General features: G+C 44.9%; 1 protein-coding gene and 1 long non-coding RNA gene across 6 annotated transcripts in view; one reads left to right on the plus strand and one right to left on the minus strand.

Annotated features, from left to right (window-relative positions):
• The window catches only part of PRR5 (proline rich 5), a 147465-nt gene that overhangs the window by 86719 nt on the left and 39300 nt on the right, over positions 1–21446 (minus strand). The gene's annotated exons all lie outside the window — the stretch shown is intronic.
• LOC109316343 lies at positions 7376–18845 on the plus strand. Its single transcript, XR_002102817.1, has 3 exons — positions 7376–7488; positions 7816–7817; positions 18834–18845. It is a non-coding gene; the product is annotated as an uncharacterized LOC109316343 (long non-coding RNA).

Genomic DNA, 21446 nt, shown 5'->3' on the forward strand with positions numbered 1-21446 from the left:
GAGGGGGAGATGCCTTCTCTCTCTCTCTCCCTCCCTCTCTCTCTCTCACTTCCTTCTCATAACTGGAAATGAAACCAGAGGGCAACGGACAAAAAACCCCACGCAACCAATACTGACTCACTGAGACTTTATTGGAAAGTTTCACAACTACCCTGCTACATTAAGACATTTACACATGCTCACACATGCACACACTACTATTTGCCTCAGAGGCTGTTTAAGCTGAAAATGTCTGATAAGCTACAAGAGTGAAAATATAAAAAAGGAAAATAAAGGAAGTAAATAAATAAGAAGTAGAAGCTGGTGTTTTCATTTTTAGGAATTTCAAAAGCTAAACAGTTTTAAAAAGGGTTTCTCTCTCTTTTTTTAATTTCTTGGACTTTTTTTTAAAGTCAAGATAACAGATCTACAACTTGGCACATATTTAGTCTCAGCAACAGCCTCAGCTGTAAGGAAGAACAATCTGCTCTCTATTGGACTTAATTTAATGCTGGAAGATTTTAGCTAGCATCCGACTTATTGACACTTTCAAGAATTTGCTTGGAAATCAGAATGATTGCCTTGTTTCTTTGTTACCAAAGCAGTAAACTCAATATCTTTCTAATGACTTAAAAAACCCCTCTAAACATCAGGTAGAATGTGCAGAAGGTGAGCATTAAGGCAATATTTGGAATCAAACTGTTGCACTCTGGGCACATCGACACCAGATGCTAATTGAGCAATAGTCAAATAACACTGTGTAGTAGCACATCACAGCACGCACAGAGCTGATACACTACTGTGCAGTAGCATCACCAAAAAGGTATTTGCCAGCACTACTGCACAGTAATTCCAATTACTGCGCATTTATTTAGTACTTGATGATAAAAAGTACTAAATAAACGCACAGGAACTACTGAGCAGTATCTTCCTGTGTAGATGTGACCTCTGTGTAGATGTGACCTCATACTCCTGCTAGTAGACTCCTGCAGTCTACAAATAGTTTGACTGGAACCAGGGCCACTCAGTGAGTAATAGTCTCAGTATTTCGACCTTCATTTTGGGATAAATTCTCACAGAACGTACTTTATTTTTTATTCCATCTGTTTTTCTTGTATGTTAATTGCTGTTGCTCAGGTTTTGGATACATTTAAGTATATGAATGTTAATAACTATAACCCAAGTTAGAGGAATGAATGATATTTTTACATTCATGCCTGCTACCCTAACTGAATTTGTCATTTTAAAAAAATGTCAAAAAACAATATTTTTTCCCTGCAATTTGGTTGTTCTGGGCATACAAATGTGTTTTTCAGAATTTACATCCTTGAGTCCTGTTGCTCAGGGGAGCAGGCTGTTGTACCACTTAGGAAAACACATCCGTTTTATCTGGAGCAATATTAATGGGGTTACCTTAATATTAGCAGCCCTCCTGTCCCCAAACCCTGAGTACAGGAGATAACCATTATATTGTATGAAACATAAAATTTCCCTTTTAAAGGGAACTAGAATGGCATAGCTAATCTAAGGACAAAGACATTGTTATACCTAGTCTCCTCCAGATGTTTACACCCCTCAAACAAACCAATAACAATCCACTCTGCAAAATGCAGAAAAAGAAAGCACACAATATATCACTGTATTCTAAGGAATGAGATGCCTTCCACAGCATACAAATCAGTGACCAAAAATAGACACAGCAGACACTTATTTTTTTTTAAATGGGATGAGGGATACTGAACTTAATTGGACATACACTGAGGAAAATAGGAGAGCATAACCCAGTTCAAATTGATAGGGGATTTCTAGTAAATTGGGGAGGAAGAAAAATATGGTTCTGCTCTATTTAATGAAACAACCAGCTGATAAACCAGAAAAATAAATCTGCAATAATAGAATTTCATCCCGTTTCCATTTATCTCCTCCTTCAATAGTAATCATTTTCATACTACACATTATGCTTTTGATTAGTTTTATAAAAGCGTTATTTTAGCAGATTAAATCGTTCTTGAGATTTTAACTCTTTTGCCCTTCTGACAGTCCTGGAGAGCTTGCAAGTATCACACTGATAATTCCAGTGTATTTGTGATTCTCTTAACATCTCAATAATTTTTAAACTCTTCTTTCAATAGCTCATGCTCTTCTTCCTTTCAATGCTTCCTAAACTGAGCAGAACCTAGTGCCTGTGATATCTTTTCAACTGCAGTAAGAGATAGTAGTGACGAAGCAGTCTCTGCCCTTGCCCTCAGAAACACAGAGCCCTGGGAACGTGTTAATAGAGAAGAAAAAGCTCTTTCATTCTGTAACTTCAAATTCCACACTGATAGCTAGACTACCTCTACTCCCATCCATCAGCAAATGGCCTCAGCTTTTCAGTACCAGATTCCAGGTTTCTGCCACACACAAAGCACCCATTTCTATTTCCTGTGCACTTGACTCTATGCAGTAGCAGTGGTTTTGTTTGTACTACTTCTTCCTCCCACCTCCAGTTCCACTTTATCAAATGCTGATTTACAGATAAACTACTTTGCTTACATTCACAACAACAGAATGATACTTTGTGCTCACATGGTGCCTTTCATCCCCGGTCTCAATTGATTTAACAAGCATTAATTCAGCCTCAAGTGCCTTTGGGTAGGAGGAGTTAGTATACCCATTAACCATTTAAAATGAAGAACAGACATGTGACATGACTTTTGCTAAGTCACCAAGTGAATCAGTGGCAGAGGTGGTAGAAACCAAGAGCTCAAACTCCCCATTCTATTCTCTGATCACCAGCTAGCTCTGGGGACTGCGTGCCAGGAAGTGCACAGGAATGCCTGTGATTAGAGGCTGGCAGGAAAGAAGTTGGTCAGGGGTGACAACCTACAGAGCTCCTTGGCAGACTTTGAGAGAGAGAGGTTGTGAGGCCTCCACAGTTTCACAACCCCTTCTTCAAAGAGAATCCCAACACACTATTAAAGGGGTAAAGGGATACAGAGGTAAAAATCAAGGACTTTCTGAAGAGCTGAGTACTGCTCAAGAGGCAGGAAGAAAGTACCCAAGTCAAAACTGAGACAGGGTTGTGGACTCACTAATGAAAAAAATGCATGCATCTTAAATATAGTCAGTAATACCACTTAGCCATCCTGTAATGATGGGGGGTGGTAAGTGGGCCAATTAGCCCCAGGAACTGCCTAAGGTGGGGAAAGGGAACATCAAAATAGATCATGGGGTGCACCTCACCCTCCCGTTCCCCTCCTCACCACACCCTGCATCCTCCCTGAAATGGCTCCAGCTTTGGCAGTGGGTAGGTCAGGACAGCAGTGGCGGTGCGTGGTGCAGGAGCAGATGCCAGAAGTTTGGTGCTGCATGGGGAGATGTCATGTTTTGTTGCTACCCATAACAGGTGTTTAAGTGGATGCTCTACATGCATCCTTGTGGCAAAAAAAAGGGAGATTACTCTCCCCTCATAGAACCAAAATTCTGACTACTGCTCCTGCTCAAGGGAGCAGTATCCCCCAGTTATGCCTCTGCCACTTAGCAGTTTATACAGTGCTAAGTGCCAAGGCTCCAAAATACTCAAGGCATTGATTCAAACCCGGACCTCAACGTCCTGGATCCCACACCTGGAGACTAACAGTTAAGTGACTTGACCATGATCACACAGGGAACTGGTGCCAAAACAGAATTCCCAAATCCACACTCCCAACCCCTTTTTGCTAAGCCAGAATTGTCACAAGTAAGAACGAGTCTTACTGGTCTAATCTATGGAAGTCTATTCTTCCTCCCACTGACTCTTAACGTGTGAACTCTGGGGTCCAGGAAAAACTCCAGTGAAGCCACTGGGATTCAGCTTCAGCATGCATATGCTCATAGCGAGTCACTTGCAGGACTGAGGCCAAAAAAACCCCAATTGTGGTATATAGCAATGAAAGCTGTGCGAGTCTACTGAAGAGGGAAAGTGTTACCTTATCCTTGAAGGCCATATTTTAAGTATTACAATATTGCCAATCAAAAAAATGTTTATACAAGCACTAAATAGATGCACAGTAATGTCTTGTGTAGACACAGCCTGCGTCTCCAGAGCTTGGGGAGGAGAGGGGTACCCTTTCAGCATGCCCCACCCACTTGCACATACCAAAACCAGAGCTGCAGCAATGAAACTGCTCTGGGAACATGCCCCAAGGCTGCTCTCTACCTGCAATGTGCTTAAGAGCAGCTATCAGAGGGCCACATTTCTGAGTTTGGCACATGCAAGCCAGAGCAGAATGAAGCTGGTTCTCAAGAACAGCTCCAATCCCGGAACACTAGGAACAAAGTGCAGTCACATACCTTGGGAGTAGTCAGGTCATGCTCTCCCAATTTTCTTTATGACCACAAGTTAAAAACTTCATTTAAAATAAGAAATAAGTAAAGCTTTGTTTCTTCAATAGTCACATGATTCCAGGGGCTGGGGCATTAACAGCATTCTGAACATCACAAATTTCACAATAAAAGCATGAAAGCTTACAGCATGGTAGGCATTATGGGCCAAATTTTCTCCTCAAATCTAAGCATGCCCCTGCAATGACATCATAGCGTAGTAGCAATTCTGATGTGAGTGTGTAAATGAAACTGAGAACAGCATTTGCCTTTTCAGTTTTAGTCACCAGAAAGCTGAAGGAAATGTTCTTAAAATTAAATATGGAATGAAGATCATCAATTAATAAAAGGGTAATCAGTTAATAAAATATATTAATAATTTTAGTTTTTTCCCCAATGGGAGTGGGAAGGAGGTGAGGGAATCCCCCTGGAAATCTTCTGTACAAAGAAAGAACAGACAAATGAACATCGCCAACTTGTAAAAACAAATCTAAAGCCTCACTAAACAAAGGCTCTCTTTGATTTTATGAAACAACAGCAAACTTAAGACATGCCACAACATGTGCCAAAGCTCAGGAATTAGCCTCCTGAAAATGCATACTTCTTAAAGGCACAGTGCACCTTGCTGCACAGTACATAAGAGGAGAGGGAAAGTGGGAGAGCTTGACTGGGCAGGAAAAAAATAGGGCATGAAGAGGAAAGAAGCATAGCTAAACATTATGGCTAGCTGGTTCTTTTGCTGCAGTTTCCCCTTAATGCTCACTCCTTTGTCAGTAGTAGGAAACCAAAAAAAATGATAATAATCAAGCATAAAGAAACCAAAAAAACCAAACTTGCCACCGATTGAAAAAACCCCCAACTGGAAATAAAAAGGCAGGTCCTGCTGCAGTATACATCTGGTCTTAGAACTGCTATGGGTGTTGCTAGCTCTCTGCTTCACTTCAGCTTAAACCACAACTCTGCTCCCTAGATGGCACAAGACAATCTGCTACCCCTGGAGGGTCTTTCTCCCTTTCACACATGCCCGAATAAGCCGTCATTACTTGCTTTGGCAAGTACTAAATGACTGCGCAGTAACCACCAGTACTGCACACGGGTAGTTTCTGACCCTACTGTGCAGTAGCTAGTTGCTACTGCATGGTAGTGTTGGCACCATGTGCCGCTGATGCTATGGCATCGTAACAATGAGCTATGGTGCTGTAGCTCATCTCTGTGGCAATGTAGCATCTCATGTAGACGTGCCCAATATGTGGGAAATGAGACTTCAGAGGCAGCAGCCCCATTCTAGAGGAAAAGGAGCTCATGAAGGACCCTCTACTGAGGTCCATAGAGGGGATGACCCCAGGCCACCTTACTTGTAACACAAGTAACTCAACAAAAAATTGATAGGACCTTCATGCCAGTCCAAGTTACTGCAGCTCAACTAAATTCTGGCAACCTTGATATAAATAAAAGAGGATCTGGCTTTGTTGTCTCTGGTTTAGTTAGCATCTGTGAGAAAATACACTGAGATTTTGCCAACTACACAGCAAAGTTTCTGGGACATATGGATACTCTTCTTCTTTTTAAGATAAAAGTACTGGTTTTGTGTAAATGAACAGCTCTGCAAACTCTAGCTTCACAGGATAACTTAAAAGAGGTCACTGAGAATTGCCCTGAATCCTTAAAACTTTTCAGCTAACTTGTTAAAGTGCATTTTACAATTTACAAATGAGGAAATGGGAGGCAGGATGCTTATGATCATTCCCACGTGCTTTGAAAAAGAAAAGGGGTCATTATTATTTTTGGCAGTAGCAGAGCATTATTAAGAATGAAAGAACAATGATAATATATTAATACAAATTGATACAAGACAGTGAGCTTGGAAAAACATGAATATAAGTATATGATTTCTTTAAATTTAATAAATCACCATGAAATCAAATCTTTACTACTCAATACCAGTGACTGTGGGGTTGATCTCACACTTACTAAAATCTGCTTGTTAGTTTGGTAAAAGATCAAGGCCTATATGAGAAACTTCCTTAATAAGGTCAACATTAACATTCTGGCTTGCGATGGGGTGACTTGGCATTTGTAAACTACCGGGCATGTCAGTTATGCATTAGGGACTGCTGGCAAGTATGGGCTATAAGGCACTGAGAGTTAGCTGTTGAGAACAAAGACAAGCACCTGAAACAGCGACCTACAGACAGTGATGACACCATCAGGTCTTACTGCTTCTCCCAGTTTTTACTTTAGGAAGTCCCTTAGCCACGTCAGTTCACCATGGCTATGTACAGACAGTCAAAAAGCCCAAGGCTGAATCAACTCAATCAAAGCTGGGGCGGGGGAGGACGACTAGAGGATGCCTCCCATCCTGTTGGTGACTGCTGAGGGCACCAGGGCTCAGTACTGATTGGCTGCCCAGCACATGCCCCCCAACCTCCTGCTGTCCCCACCAGGGAAGAACAGTCCCTACAGCCCCAGGACTGCCCGGATCCCCATGCCCCAATGGGGATTCCCCACTATGGTTCCCCCCAGCCTTTCCCCCCAGTGCAGGGTGGGGTAGGGGGTTTCCTCTCTCCCACCCATCAGTATGGTCCCACAGGCTTGGCTCCACTCCCACGTGGGCAGAGAACACTCCCTCCAGCCCAGGGCTGGCTGGATCCCTGCGCCTCAGTGGTGGTTCCCTGCCCCTGTGCTTTGCAGACCCCACCTGGGAGACCAGTGCTGGGCCAGATGGGTGCATTCACCCACCTCCCACCCCTCAGAGGCAAGGGCAGCTGGAGAGGTGGCAGGACTGGGGTGGGGGGTTGGGGGAGGGGTTAAGGGATCCTAGCCCTGCTCTCTGGCCTACAGGAAGCTCCTTCTCTGTGCCTTGCAAATCCAGCTAAGGGGCTGGTGCCAGGCTGGGTGGGTGCATTCCCCTGTTCCCCAGCCCCACGGAGGCAAGGGCTGCTGGTGAGAGGGCAGAGCTAAGAGATCCCAGCCTGGCTCTCTGGGATGTGAGGGGATAAGGGGGTTTAAAAGCCCTGGGAAGGGTGGTTATCCTCCCACCTTGCAGACCCCAGCTGGGACGTCTGGTGCTGGGCCAGATGGGAGGAATAACGGAAGCTCTTCACACACTCAGAGCACTGATATGGCTTCTCCCCTGTGTGGATGCGCTGGTGCTGGGCCAGATGGGTGCATTCCCTGACCCTCTCACCCCTCAGAGGCAAGAGCAGTTGGTGGGGATGGTGGGGCTGTGATGACTTCAGTTGGGCTCAAGGGGCTGGGGGGAGGGGGCAGTAAGCCCTGTAGAAGGTGCTTTCTCTCTCCTTGTGTTGTACAGACCTGGATTAAGGGGAATGGGGTCTGTTCCCCTGCCCCCTATTCCACTGTGTTGACAGGTAGGCAGAGGGAAGGAGCCACCCCTGTTCCACAGGAGCAGACAGCACAGCCTAGGGATGCAGAGCATCCTGGGATGCTGGGGGAGTGACTTAATTTGAATCGGGAGGGAACCTGGGACAGAAGTTCCAAAGCCCAGTTTGAACTAAATTAGTTAAAACTGATATTACATCCATCCAGATTTATCTTAAACCACTTTTGGCTATTTTGAAAGTGGTTTATATGCATTGAACGTCTGTTTGGTTACCAGTTTAAACTGGTTTCTGATTACTTAAACCACCTTAAGTGTAACTTCTGTCCCTAGCCTGCCAGTCCAGACCCTTGCCAAGCTTTCCCTCACAACCTCTACTCTTTAGCTTCACTCAACCTTCTTTTGTACTTTTCCTTTACTCATTTCCCTTCTCTGTTTCCTCTTCCTTCCTCTGTCTCTCCTATTGGCTAGTTTTTTCACAACAAAAAGAATTTAAAACAGGGAAAATTGAAGCACTAAAATAAGATTTGCAAACTATTATGCAGCTTGATCTAAGTATATTACAGCCCTCCCAGCCTTGTTACTTCAGAGTAAAAGGGATCCTTTTTTATTCTATTTGTACAATGCCTTCTGCAAAGGGATCGTAATCTCATTGTATTTCCTATGCACAAATTTACATGCAATACAAGATAAAGCCTATAAAAAATCCTTCCCAAGAACTTCCATCAAATTCCCTGATATTCCATCAGTAACAGTTTCTGGTTGCTATTTAAAGTAGATATTTAATTTAAAGTTGATATTTAAAGTAATATTTAAAGTAGAATCCCATATCTTGTTATTATCTTGCTCTCATCCTCCAAAAGATATTTTGATTGAGTAAGAAACTGGCCAAGCACTGAAAGCTTTTTGCTTAAAGCATACCCATTATGCTTCAGACTCAAAGAAATATTTCCACCAAAAGGCAACCCCAGTAGCATTTATTTCTGCTTACTGCTTTATTATATTTTGTGTGTATTGAAATAGGGCTGTCATTGGAATAAGCATGCTGGAGAAAAAAAGTAAAAGATCAACGCTCAGTGCAGTATCCTTGCCATTTGTAATTCTCATTGCCACCTTTCACTTGAATTATCGGCAAGAGCTTCATTTTATATAAATATTGAGCCTCTCAATATCAGCAGTTCCAGATCTCTGCAACCCTTTCACCACAGCTACCATAGCATAACCTATTCGAAACCATATAATTGGTAAATGCCCCAAAACAGTCACAAAACTTCATTGCTGAAGAGCAGACAGACAAGCAAATAAATGTGTGTTATAAACATTTCAGAGTTATGTTCAAATATTTAACATATTCTTTATCTGCTTTTCAAGATGAAAGCAGACTGGAAAATTAATCTTAAAAAGCAACCAAGCTCATAATGGTTAGGCCTTATTTTCAAATGCTGTGTAAATTCTTTCAGAAGTTGTCTGTTATGCATAATTTAACTGCATTTCTTTACATTCTGACCTTCATGTGGTAACTAGACTTCACAGTTCTGTCTCCTCCAGTTACATACGGTACAGTGGCTTCCAGATCTGTGAACCCTGGGAGAACAGAGTAGTGCGCTATAAGGCACTATTTTTCTTGTATCCAATTATTTCCAATTCAAGGTCTTCCAAGAATCCTCTTATTGTTTTGGAAGGTCACCAAGATAAAGAATTCACTTCAGTAACTCCAAATTTCTAACATGTTGCAGCGGTACCTGGGAACTTATAACATTAAAAATCACAGGGAAATTTGGCTTCACTATTAACATGAATCAGGCTTTGAGATAAATGTATTGCTGTCTCCCCCAGGAATCTACGTAGGGCAACATGAGACTGACCAATGGAAGGGGCAGCACTGCTTTTTTATTATTTTGCACCTTTGATTGAGTCTCTTTGTCGCCCCATGCTGTTATTTTAAAAGTACTGTGGCTCTCTAGAACAAAACGGAGGTCTGTAAGAACCACAAAAGGCTGGCTATTGCTCTGAATTGACTCCTTATAAGGCACATCATGTCCCTTTGCTGTATAAAAAAAATGTTTTTACATGGCAAAGCTACATTTTGGCATGGAATGCAGCCTATTAGAAATATACAGTTGAAATTAAATTAACTTTTGAAACTGAAACAGAACATTTTAAAACTTGCCAATGAGGTCAAAATAGAAGCCAAAAGCTGTGTACTGAGCTTCTATGGCTCTGGCAAACTGGATGTGGTGTGCCACGTTTTAAAGCATTTTAGTCAAAGGAAATTATGCATCTGCATGAATTTACCACACCTTAACACATATAAGGATATGTCAAAACAAAGTCATGTATTCGTGTGCCAAGCATCTGAAATACCAAGCATAAGAAAAGCAGTCACTACCCAAGTGATTTTAAACTTCCCGGTTTTAATCTGTCAACTCCCTTGACGTCATGGAATCAGCTAGTCCTAGTATGAGTGATGCCTCATTATAAACAGGGTGGAAGACCAAGGAAAGAATACATCTCAGAAGATCACGTAAATACTGTAATTTTCCAAAACAGCATAGTAAGGTCTGAACAAAATCCTTTTTAACCTCTTGGATATCTAATTATTTTCAGTTTCCACAATTATGTAAGCTTTTCTCCTTAAATTATAAGCCAGGCTCAAGCACCAACCAAACATCACAGTGTCTGTGACATGGGCCTAGTGTATACTGAGACGTCATTTGGAGCAGAAATCCGCACTGACATGAGAGAAATAGGAAAAAGGAATTTTTTTTTTTTGGATGAAAACACAGATCTCCAAACTTCTCATTCCATGTCTCCCCCTCTCATGGAAAATATCCAAGGGAGGAACCCCAATGTAGCTACAAAAAATACTATAAGGTTTTCCTCTCAAAGTTTTACTTACTTTGTTCCACCAGGCAAGAAATGACCAGCTAAGTGGTAACGGTCATTCCAAGCTCTATAAACATCAGTACCTTCAGAGAGGTGAAGGACTCTCTCAGGGCACAGAGTCATCCACACTGAAGATCTCCTGTCTTCTGCTCCCATTTACACCCAGGACCTGTATGTCTGTAGGGCTTTGCATTGTCCTTTCAAAGGGGGTTCTCTACCCATAAGAATCTCAGACTACATTAATTCCTACCCAAAACATCTCAGATGCTATAACTATCAGGGAGTCACAGGCAGAGTTCTCACAGAATCCGGCCTAGATTCAGGCCGAGATCCAAGGTATTTCCAGGGTCTGCGGCTCTATAACAGTGGTTCTCAACCGTTTTTGTATGAGGACCCATTTGTAAACATCGAAGGCCAGTCCGGACCCAGTGCCCCTCACTCCTGACCCACTGCCCTCCACCCCCAGGCTCCTGGCCTCCAGTGTGTGGGGCAGGAGATGGGTGTGTGGGACACTGGCAAGCCCTTGCAGGCTGGAATTCTATTAGCCTGCAAAGGAAAAGCCATGGTTTCCCATGTTTTTCTCCTTTGAAGGAAAATCCATTTTTTAAAGTTTGTTTGCTAGCCTTTCATATATTCTTGTGACCCACTTTTGGGCTGTGACCCACAGTTTGAGAAACACTGCTCTAGAATACCCAGCCATGCCAGGGCTTTCAGGCTTGTTGAACCGGAAATGGTAATCAGAAAGCCAATTCAGTGGCTGAATTTCCAAATCCAAATGACTCAGGAGACCCTTTAATCTTTCCGAATAAAATCAGAACCCTCCGAATCGATACGGGGAGATTCAGAAAGATTTGACGATTCGGACACAGACACAGATGTAAATGTTTTTTCTATATATCTCAAGGTACCAGGCAGCTCATGAATAGTGAGGTGCTGGGGCGGATGGAGCATCCCACAGGAGGGCAGGGGAATCCCCAGTGCACTCAGCAGCAGACCCAGACATGGACCAGAATTCCCTCCTAGCCCCACACAGCAACCAACAGGGGCATGTGTAATAGCTTCAGGTTTTATTCATGTCTTGGTGTTAATGTGGTATATTTGAGAAATGACTTTTAGATTAATATTTTCTATACTACTTGACACCATCTTAAATCTTGAAACAAAAGTAAAAACTCTTATTCGTTTCTTTTGGAGCAGAGCCTGGCCACCACAACTGAGAGCTTTTAAAAATCTCATGCTGACAGTCCAGAGCTATGAGGAAAAGTGCACACAGCTGGGATTCAGGAGATCTGGATTCTATAATCAGGTCTCTGGCACTGAGTTCCTTGTCTATTGGGAACATGTTATGTGATCTCCTTAGGCTTCAGTGGCCCATCTGTACAATTAGGGAAAAACACTTAGCCACCTTGTTAATGTAACTGATGTGCTAAGATGAATCAGTCAGCAATTTCACAGAAAATAAATTCCTCACTAAATTACAGTTTTAAGACAAGCCAAATTTTAGGCCTAAATTATTACTGAGTCACGTTAATAATGACTTGAATCTGACACATTTTATTAAACAACATCATGCAAATTACATCACAGCATTTAATTTAATCCTGTTTCAAATATTTGTACTTTTTTGAGACAACTTGTTTTTTATTTGCTATTTAATAGTTGTCTGTTATCATTTTTTTTAATCAAACCTTTTGACATTTAGGAGCCAATCTAAAACTTATGAGGTCTAATACAGCTGTTTCAGTTAAAGTGACTTCATGGAATAAAAAGGCAGAAGTGACAGAAGGCTGACAAGTACAGCATACAGCTCTGTTTCTGATATTGAACAACTGGCTAACATACCTAGTGGTCTTCCTCCCTGGATGTCCAAAGCATAAGAAAGTCACCTCTCTCCTCCATTCAGATAGCAATCTTGGATGCAATGAGGAGAGAAGGGGCTACTAACCTTGTGCTCATGAGGTTGAAGGGGTGGGGGAGAGGGGCAGAACTATGAGGAGCACAGGTTCAGCCCTGTCCTCTTCTTCCTTAGCCACAGCAGCTGGCCAAAAATAAAGGAAGGGTAAATCTCCTTCAAAAATTAGATGAAATGTAAGAGGGAAACAGGGCAAAACACTAACCCTGAATCACCACTCGTTGTTTGCCCTCCCATGGGGGCACTGCTGTTATATGTTACCGATTAATCTACCCCAAAGCAAAGAATGCAACGTAAATGTCCATGAGATGGGAATTTAATCTCCTTTTTGGTAGTTCTTTAAATGCAACTCCTCTATGCTTCAGCGAGCATCTGGCAAATTAGTAAGATCTCTTATCACTTCTTTTCATTTTTGCTTTCTTTAAAATTCTTTGCGAATTAGTCACAATCTTGGGTTGGGGATAATAATGCTGTTTTACAATGATTTTTAAAAAAAAAAAAAAATCAGTAAGAAAAAAAAAAATCAGCTCTTTGAGAGACAGCCACTACAAACAGTCTGCTCAATGAGTCAGAACAGCTAGGTGAATTAACCACTTTCCTAAAGTAGTCACAGGTTTCAGACTAGTGACGATAAACATCAAAAAGTTCAGGGAGCTCAGTCAAATGAACATCTAAAACAGGGGTCGGCAACCCCCAGCATGGAACGTGAGACCATTTTCTTCAGCACACATTGGGGCTGGGACTGGGCCAGGGAGGCAGCGGCTGTTTGCAGCCTCCCGGCTGCAGCTGGCCCCAACTCTGGGTACCTGCTGCCAGCTGGGAGCCTGGACTGCTCCCAGTCAGTGGCTGGGAGGCTGCAAGCCCTGCTGAGCGCAGCCTGTGCACCATGGCTGGCAGCAGCTACCCCAGAGCCTGAGCCAGCTGCAGATGGGAAGCTACAAACAGCTGCTGCCTCCCTGGCCCAGTCCCAGCCCCAACCGGTGCAGTGCCAGCACCTGCTGCCTTCCTGGAGTCCGGGGCCAGGGGCCAGGGGCCAGGAAACAGCTGAAGCCGGACAGGGGCAGGTGGGCAGCAGTTGTTTGTAGCAGCCCAGGTTCTGAGTAGCTGCTGATAGCCATGGAGCCCAGGCTGGTCCCAGCAACTGGCTGGGAAGATGGAAGCCCTGCTGAAGTAGTCCTGACTCCGTGGTTATCAGCAACTACCCAGAACCTGGGCTGGCTGCAAACAGCTGCTGCCACCTCGCCCCCGGCCTCAGCCCTGGCCCCAGCTGCCTCCCAGACCCGGCCTTGGGGAGGCAACAGGTGCCTGTGTTGCTCCCTGCTGTGCTGCCCTTGCCACTGCTTCTGCAGAGCAGCGTTGGAACCTGGTGCAACAGGGCACTGTCGGGGACACAGAAAGCTGCCTGCTGCTCCAAGCTCCCCACTGCCCTGGCCACACTTCCCCTGCAAGTGGGGGCAACAGCAAGGGGCACAACCCTGCATGCTGCCGACGCTGCTCCCATGCACACAGGGGAAGTGTGACCCAACAGGCAGCTTTCTGTGCCCCCGCCTGCAGGGGAAGTGTGGCCAGGGCAGCAGGCAGTTCGGAGCAGCAGGCAGCTTTTTGAGCCCCACACTGTACCCTGCTGCATCGGGTTCCAATGCTGCTCTGTAGAAGCAGTGGTAAGGGCAGCACAGTGGGGAGCATCACTGGCACCTGCTGCCTCCTCAGAGCCCAGGGCTGGGAGGCAGCTGGGGCCAGGACAGGGAGGCAGCAGCTGGCCCAGGTGCTGGGTAGCTGCTGATAGCCATGGAGCCTGGGCTGGGGGGCATGGGCACAAGCAGGGCTGCGGGGCAGGAGCTTTGGGTGGGAGGCACAGGGCAGCAGGGCGCTGTCTTTCTGATTAATTTAGGACACCCACTCACAAACATATCAGAGGTATTTTAGCACACTTCCACCATTTTCTGCACACTGACATGCATTTTGCTGCTTATACAACTGCACACAATGCAGTGCAGTGCACGTCAGTTTGCAGATGGAGTAGACTTGATTAACCGAGTCTGTTCCAACCCACCATATCTCCGGCATGTTGTGCAATGAAAAGGTATCCAAAATGCCCAGGTTGACCAGAAACTGGAATCAACTTCCCAAGGAGGTGGTGCAGTCCCCAGCCTTGGAAGTCTTCAAGAAGAAGCTGGACAGACACCTTGCTGGAATCATTTGATTTTTGGTTCAGTGGTATGAGCTGTCTGAGTGGAAATCACACTTAAGAAACTCTTCTGTTAAGTTCCAGTTTGAGTCCTGTTTTCCTTTTTCAGGCTGACACAACCCACAGCACCCAAAAGATGACTTGTAAGGCCTAGAGGATGTTTTGTGCCTGGTTTACTGCCCAGTTGGTTGCACGTAAATGAAATGTGAGGCATGGGTGCACAACACTTTAAAGAGGGGTTAAATGCTTTTGCACCACTTTAATGGTGTTGGTGTTTGCATGCATTGGTGGTGTATTGTGCAGCAATTCCAGCCGCTGTAGCATATTCGGCAACATAATCCGCCTTAAATGACTTGGGGTGCAGCAAACTAGAACTCCTCCAAGGAGTTCTAGTTTGTACTACAGCTGTGGAGCGAAACACTGGCTCTGTGCAGCTCAGGGGCTCTGCAGGAAGCCCGTGCAAGCACTCTGGCAGTAGCCCAGAAAGGCAGTCTTCACCAAAAAAACCCAACAGAAAACAACAAAAAGGGTGGGCCTGATCCTTTTTCTCTCCCCACCCCCAACCTGCCAGAGCCTGTCTGCCTGCCTGCCTGAGCTGCGCAGGGACCCAGTTCAGCCCAGCTTCTCCCTGGTGAGGCTTCTTAGGGTTAGAAGGGACCTTCGCAACTGCAGTACCCCCCAGGACCACCCAAGCTGAGTGCCTGAGGGCAGGTGCTGCTGGGAGGGGGGGGGGTGCCATTACTATGGAGGAAAGCATCAGCTCCCCTGAAGCCCAGGGACTGCTCTGCCCACCAGCAGCTCGCCCTCCCTGTCACTGGAGAAACAGGTAAGTGCACAGGTGTATGCATGACATGGGGGTTTGTTTGGCCCTAAATTGAAGTGGTGTTTTTAAAAACCCACCACTTCAATTTAGGGCCCCCATTTCATCTACACAGACCCCATGATATCAATAGCTTTTTCTAATGTGCTATGTTATTTTCTGATGCTAATGTTGACGAATATTTTTGTTCTAAATTTGAACTAGTGTTTCACTGAGAGGAATATACTGGTAGATAGTCCAAAAGGAATCAGCACAAAGCATTCAGTAAAGGGTGCTAGCTGAACCACCCTGGCCCTCAAAGAAGACCCAGAACACTAGTAGAAACATACCTGTTAGCACCCAACAAACAGATGTGTGAGTAGGTCTAAACCACTTCCTCAGGGCTGCTGATGGAAGTTACCATCCACTAACTTCCATTCCACATGAATCAATCCCAAAAATAAGGCCAAGAAGCTATGCTGGGGGCCACCCCGCTTCTGCTCACAGCCTGTGCTCACCCTAAGCACCACTTCAGGGCTTTATTTCTTGATTTCATGCCTGAGGAGCAGGTTTCTTGGCAATGCTCTCAGGAGCAGTGTAGCAGTAGTACGGACTTTCCCTGTATGGTAGGAGCCCTCAATGAAATTTCTCAGGGGGACAGCTAATAAGGAATAACCTGCATAGAAGAGCGATGAGAACAAATACATAGAAGAAGGGGGGACAGGGAGTTCAGGGTTCACTTTAAAACCATTTCAGGTCAGAGGACATTGCTAAGGGAGCATATAAGAGGTTGCAGCTTGATAGGGCGTTTTTACAATATGCATTAAGGAAAGACTATATGATGCAGTGTCATCCAACTGTGTATATTATTAGCATGTATAATTATAATAATAAAACTTTAGTATTACTGCTACATTCATCTTCTTCCCCTTCTGCTTCTCTGACTGTGAGCAACTTCCATTTCTTTTTTTTAATTAGGCTCCGATCAGGCAAACTTGTGCATGTTTGCCTTGAAGCATGAGACAGTCCCATTGAACAAAATGGGGATTGCTTACACTCACAGTTAAGCACATACATAAGTATTTCTAAGGGTCTGACTTTAAAATGTAAACTACTAGGAACAGGGCTACATTAGCTAGGCTTCTCTATGCAGTGCCTAGCCCAATGAAGCCTCAGATCCTGACTGAGACCTTTGAATCCCACCATACCGTGAAATAAGTAAACAACAGCTATGCATAAAACCATGCAAATGTGTAGGAGTAGAAAATAAGATCATACTATAATATTGCACTTAAAACCACAAGTACCACTCAAGGTCTGTGCTTATTCTATTGCCAACAAGTGAGAAATTACAGTCTTTGTGAGGGAGAAAGCTTAACTAACCACAAACTGCTGGGTTTGCAGGAGGAAGCCAGTCTTTTCATAAAGTACTAGTACTGTTACTCAATATACACACATTGACAGGGGGCTCATACTTTACTTAAAGCACAGCATCAAATACTATTCCATTTTGAAACAGCTCCCTTTACCTGTCCATTATGGTAGTGCTTTTATGAACCATACAGACTGCTCAGTACAGACATATGGCATTCATGATTTTAAATTATTTATGATTACTTCCATTAATCATAAAAGAACAATTTTAAGAACCAAAAGTTTAAAAAGGGAAAACAATACAATAGTGGACTACTTGTCCCAATACGTTCACGATTTGGTTCTTCAGCTACTAACTGGGTTCTCTTAGCAGCAATGTACATCATCACTGTTGCTATAACTTCATCTTAAACAAATTTAGATAGTATTTTAAAATGTTATAGAGAACAAGACTGATAATTTGAGAACCTCCATTTTTAGAATATTCTACAAAATAGGATAGGCTTGGATAGCCCTGCTAATCCTTATCAGTGTTCTCCTGCAGCCCTCTTAAGGCACAACTGTCTCCATGAGTGACAGGGTAGTTACTGTCCAGGCTTATTCCATCTTTGACCTAAGACTAGGCACCAGTTGTGATATGGACACCTATCTGCTAGGGTCTTTTTGCTCTGGACAATGCCAATTCATTCCATATGGGTACCCAAACAGTCATCAACTGTTGAAATCAAAGAATCATAGAAAATTAGGGTTAGAAGGGATCTGAGAAGGGCATTCAACCCCTGCTCAAAGCAGGACCACACTCCCAACTAGATCATCACAGCCAAGGCTTTGTCAAGCTAGGTCTTAAAAACCTCCAAGGATGGAGATTTCACAACCTCTCTGGGAAAATTGTTCCAGTGCTTTACTACCCTCCTCATGAGAAAGTTTTTCCTAATATCTGATCTTGGTACAACTTAAACCCATTGTTCCTTGTTCTGTCATTTTCCACCATTGAAAACAGTCTGGCTCAGAGACAGGCAAAATACAGCCCATGGGTTGGATCCAGCCCACCAAGTGATTCTATCCTACCCACACCTGCCCCCCAAAGCAGAATTATATCTGGCCTGCAGATGCCCCTCTGAAAGCCAGCACCTCTCTGCACTCGTGAAGTAGGCACCAGCTGCAGTGGCAGCAGCTCCAGCTCTGTTTGCTAGACAGCGAATGCCCCTCCCCAGGCCAGCCTGACCCTCCCTGCCCCACCAACCCCAAGGCAGGGGGTGCTGGAAACAGAAAGCTTCTCCCTGGTGAGGCTTCTACCCAGCAACACTGTGACTGTTTGTAGAGGAGACAGCCTGCCCCTGCCGAGAACTGAATTGCAGGTATGGGTCCAACCCAGCATGGGCTAGGGAATCACATTTGGGGGAAGGGAGCTGGGAGCCACAGGCTGGGATGCATGCCACTATGTGTGGCTGGCGCTACAACCCAGATGCACACCTGGGACTTGAGCCAGGAGCTGTGGGGCATCTGGGCTGGGGTGGGCTGGGCTCCAATGTGCAATGCCACATGCTGCTGGTGTGATGACCCAGCTGTACACCCAGGATTCAGGCCAGGAGCAAATCTGAGCCAGACTAAGTCTTAGTATGGATGCAGCCAACAACTGTTCTGTGTCCCTACATGAATTGCATCGGTCCTTCCACAGCTACTGGCCCATGTACACCTACCCTTTGCGTGCTGCTTCTACTTGCTGGTGCATGTGGAAGGCCAGCTGCTGGTAGTGTGCTGCCAGCCCTACCCATGATTTCCAGGCTATCTGCTAGACAGGGGCAGGGGCAGGGGCAGGGGCACCCTGAGATGTGCTGAAAGCCCCACGTGTTTTGGCCCTGGCTGCACTGGTGGCCCCAGGACAGGGAAAGGAGAGGCACCCAGGCAGCCTCCTGGTGCCAAGTTAGGCAGGGAGCAATCCCTTGATGTGGACAGTGGGTGAGCTATGACATGGTGAGCTAGGTGATGACAGAGGAGGGGGAAAGACTAGGGAGAAAGAGAGGACAAGCAGGGACAGAAATTGAGAGAGGTACTCTCCAAATCTAGCTGGGAGTAGCCATCTGAGACTGGGACAAGACTGAGGGATTGACTTTGAGCTCAGCAGAGGGGTCAGCTAAGATAGGAAGGTGTCAGCATGACACATCTTGGCAGTTACAAGCCAACAGCATTCTACCTGCACCTGAAGCTTGTAGTCCTGAATAGTGGGTTCAGAGCTAATAAGTGCAACTAGAGCAAAAGTAGACAGGGGTTGAAGGGAGCCCATCTAGACAAGGACTAAATAATCAAGAGCCTGTTCCTTCGATGAGATAGTCCCTAGTCAGCTTAGTCCATCAAGCTGTGGGAGATGAGACCACTGACAGGGATGAATCAGGAGAGGAACAGGGCATGGATGACTGGTCCTGTCTTAACCGGGGAGGAGGGGGGGGGGCAGACACATGCCCCTCCTGTGACCAGCCCTGCCGACCTCACTGCCTGGGGGGATCCCCGTGGCTGATCCCTCAAAGGCCAATCACTGTGGATGATTGCTGCAGCCGCTTCCAGGAGCTGCAGTGATCGGCCAGCACTTGCAGAGGGGGCACCGGCGCTCCCACCTGCCCCCCCACACATCACCTACGCAGTGAGTGCGGCGGGTCAGGGGGTGCACCAGCATTCCCGGGGATGCACGTGCACCCCCATACACCCCCTACGTGTCACCACTGGAACAGGGTGACCAAACAAAAGACGTTTGAGAGGTCTAGTACTCCTTAGCTATACTTTGGGCAGCATACAAGAGTAAGATATTATTTAGAGCTATTATGCAATCACCTCTATATATACAGTGCTCAAAAAAGCATAAACAACTTTTTAAAAAATAAAATTAACATCTTTTATAGTAGATGTTTAATTTTTAGTATATGTTTCGTGTTTTATCTGTATGTTGTTATAATGATTTCTTCTGAAACATTTTATGTGCATGGCTATCAGCTCAATTGGTTTGGCACCATTCTCAGGTAGGTCTGATGGTCCTGAAACCTCCACCAATTGGTTGAGGGCAATGGAGCAGGTTGGTAGAGTTCACAGCCCCTCACTGCCTGATAGGTCATACCTGTGTCTCATGGCCTAGGGGACAGAACTTCAGGGGTCCCAGGATAGGCTATGCACCGTGAGGGTATGCTCTCTGGAGGGGCTGTGTTTCCCAGTCAAGGGGTGGACTTTAAGTCAAGGACCATGTGATGGGGCCAGAATTTGAACTAATTTGACCAGGATTCTGGGACCAACCTGGCAGTGAGAGCAGCAGGGTTTGATGTTGGATGGGTGAGCCTTATGTCATGGACCATGTGACAGTACGGGACTTCTAGTTCCAAGACTGCAACTACCCCCACTCTTCCCAAAATGAGTACTTCTGGTGCAAAAGGAGAGACTTCTAGTGGAAAAGGTCAGGGATTAGAGGTGGGACTTTCAGTCCCAAGATGGTGGTAAGGGGGTGGGGCTGAGCTCCTATATTTTTGCTGCCCTCTGCTAGACTCTCTCCAATTTCTCCATCTCCTTTCTGCAGTGGGGGCCCCCAAAACTGGACACATTTCTCCAGATGTGGCCTCACCACTGCCACCTAGAGGGGGATAATCACTTCCGACAATCTGATGGCAACACTCCTACTAATGCAGGCTCAAATGAGAGCAACATAAATAGAGAGTATTACAAGTACTCTGAAAAGCCAGCAATTAAGTTTACAGGCCCTAGAAGATGAATTCTGGACTCGAGCCACATCCTTACATTGGGCATGAAGCACACCTATAAGGATACTTGACTCAACCAATAACAACCCTTACAGGGTTCCAAAGAGTAATTCCCTCCACCTCTGCAAGCTAATATGGGAGGGCATTGACAATTGGAGCCTGCCTTTTCCCAGGGTAGCTAAATTTTCTGTTGGCAATAAAGAGGAGCAGCCTTTCAATCAGGGACACAATAAGGATTATAATTATAGCAGAGGCTACACATGTGAGAAAGGTCCTGTGAGTACTTGCAAATTCATAACCTGCAGTGCACAGATCAGATGCAACCCAGACCATAAGTCATTTTCTGTCAAGTACACAACCTGTGATGTAGCTGGTTCTTGGTGGACTGCCCAAAGGGCTCAGGAAGGCTCTTTCTCTTCCACAGGGCAGCCACAATCAGTCTCTAAATTATATTAACTGTATATAAAAATTATAGGCCCAATTTCCTACCTTTGTGCTGAACAGTCCTTACAGGCAAGAACAGCTCCCACTGGGACAAGGTAAGATTTATATACAGAAATACAATCACCACCACTAGAATAAAAGTGCATGGAAGAGAGGATACGACTGACCATTCCCTCATATTCTTTGTCTGGTATATTTCAGACTAAAGCATTATACATGGGGTTGTGTTTACATAAAAGAAAGGTCAGAGTATATTTTACAGGAGGAACTTTCAGAGAACAACATTGTTTTTAAAAAGAAAACGAAGGCACTGCAAAAATGTAGTCCTGTCAATTACTAAGAGCATACAGATAAATCAGAGACGTTAGCTTGCTTAGGGATGAGAAAAATCTCTTAATTAGAAGGTTTGGAAAGAAAAGCCATTTTAAAGGGGTTAATCACAA

The sequence above is a fragment of the Crocodylus porosus genome, unplaced genomic scaffold, assembly GCF_001723895.1.
Source record: "Crocodylus porosus isolate Cpor-Errol unplaced genomic scaffold, CroPor_comp1, whole genome shotgun sequence".
Taxonomy (NCBI): Eukaryota; Metazoa; Chordata; order Crocodylia; family Crocodylidae; genus Crocodylus; species Crocodylus porosus.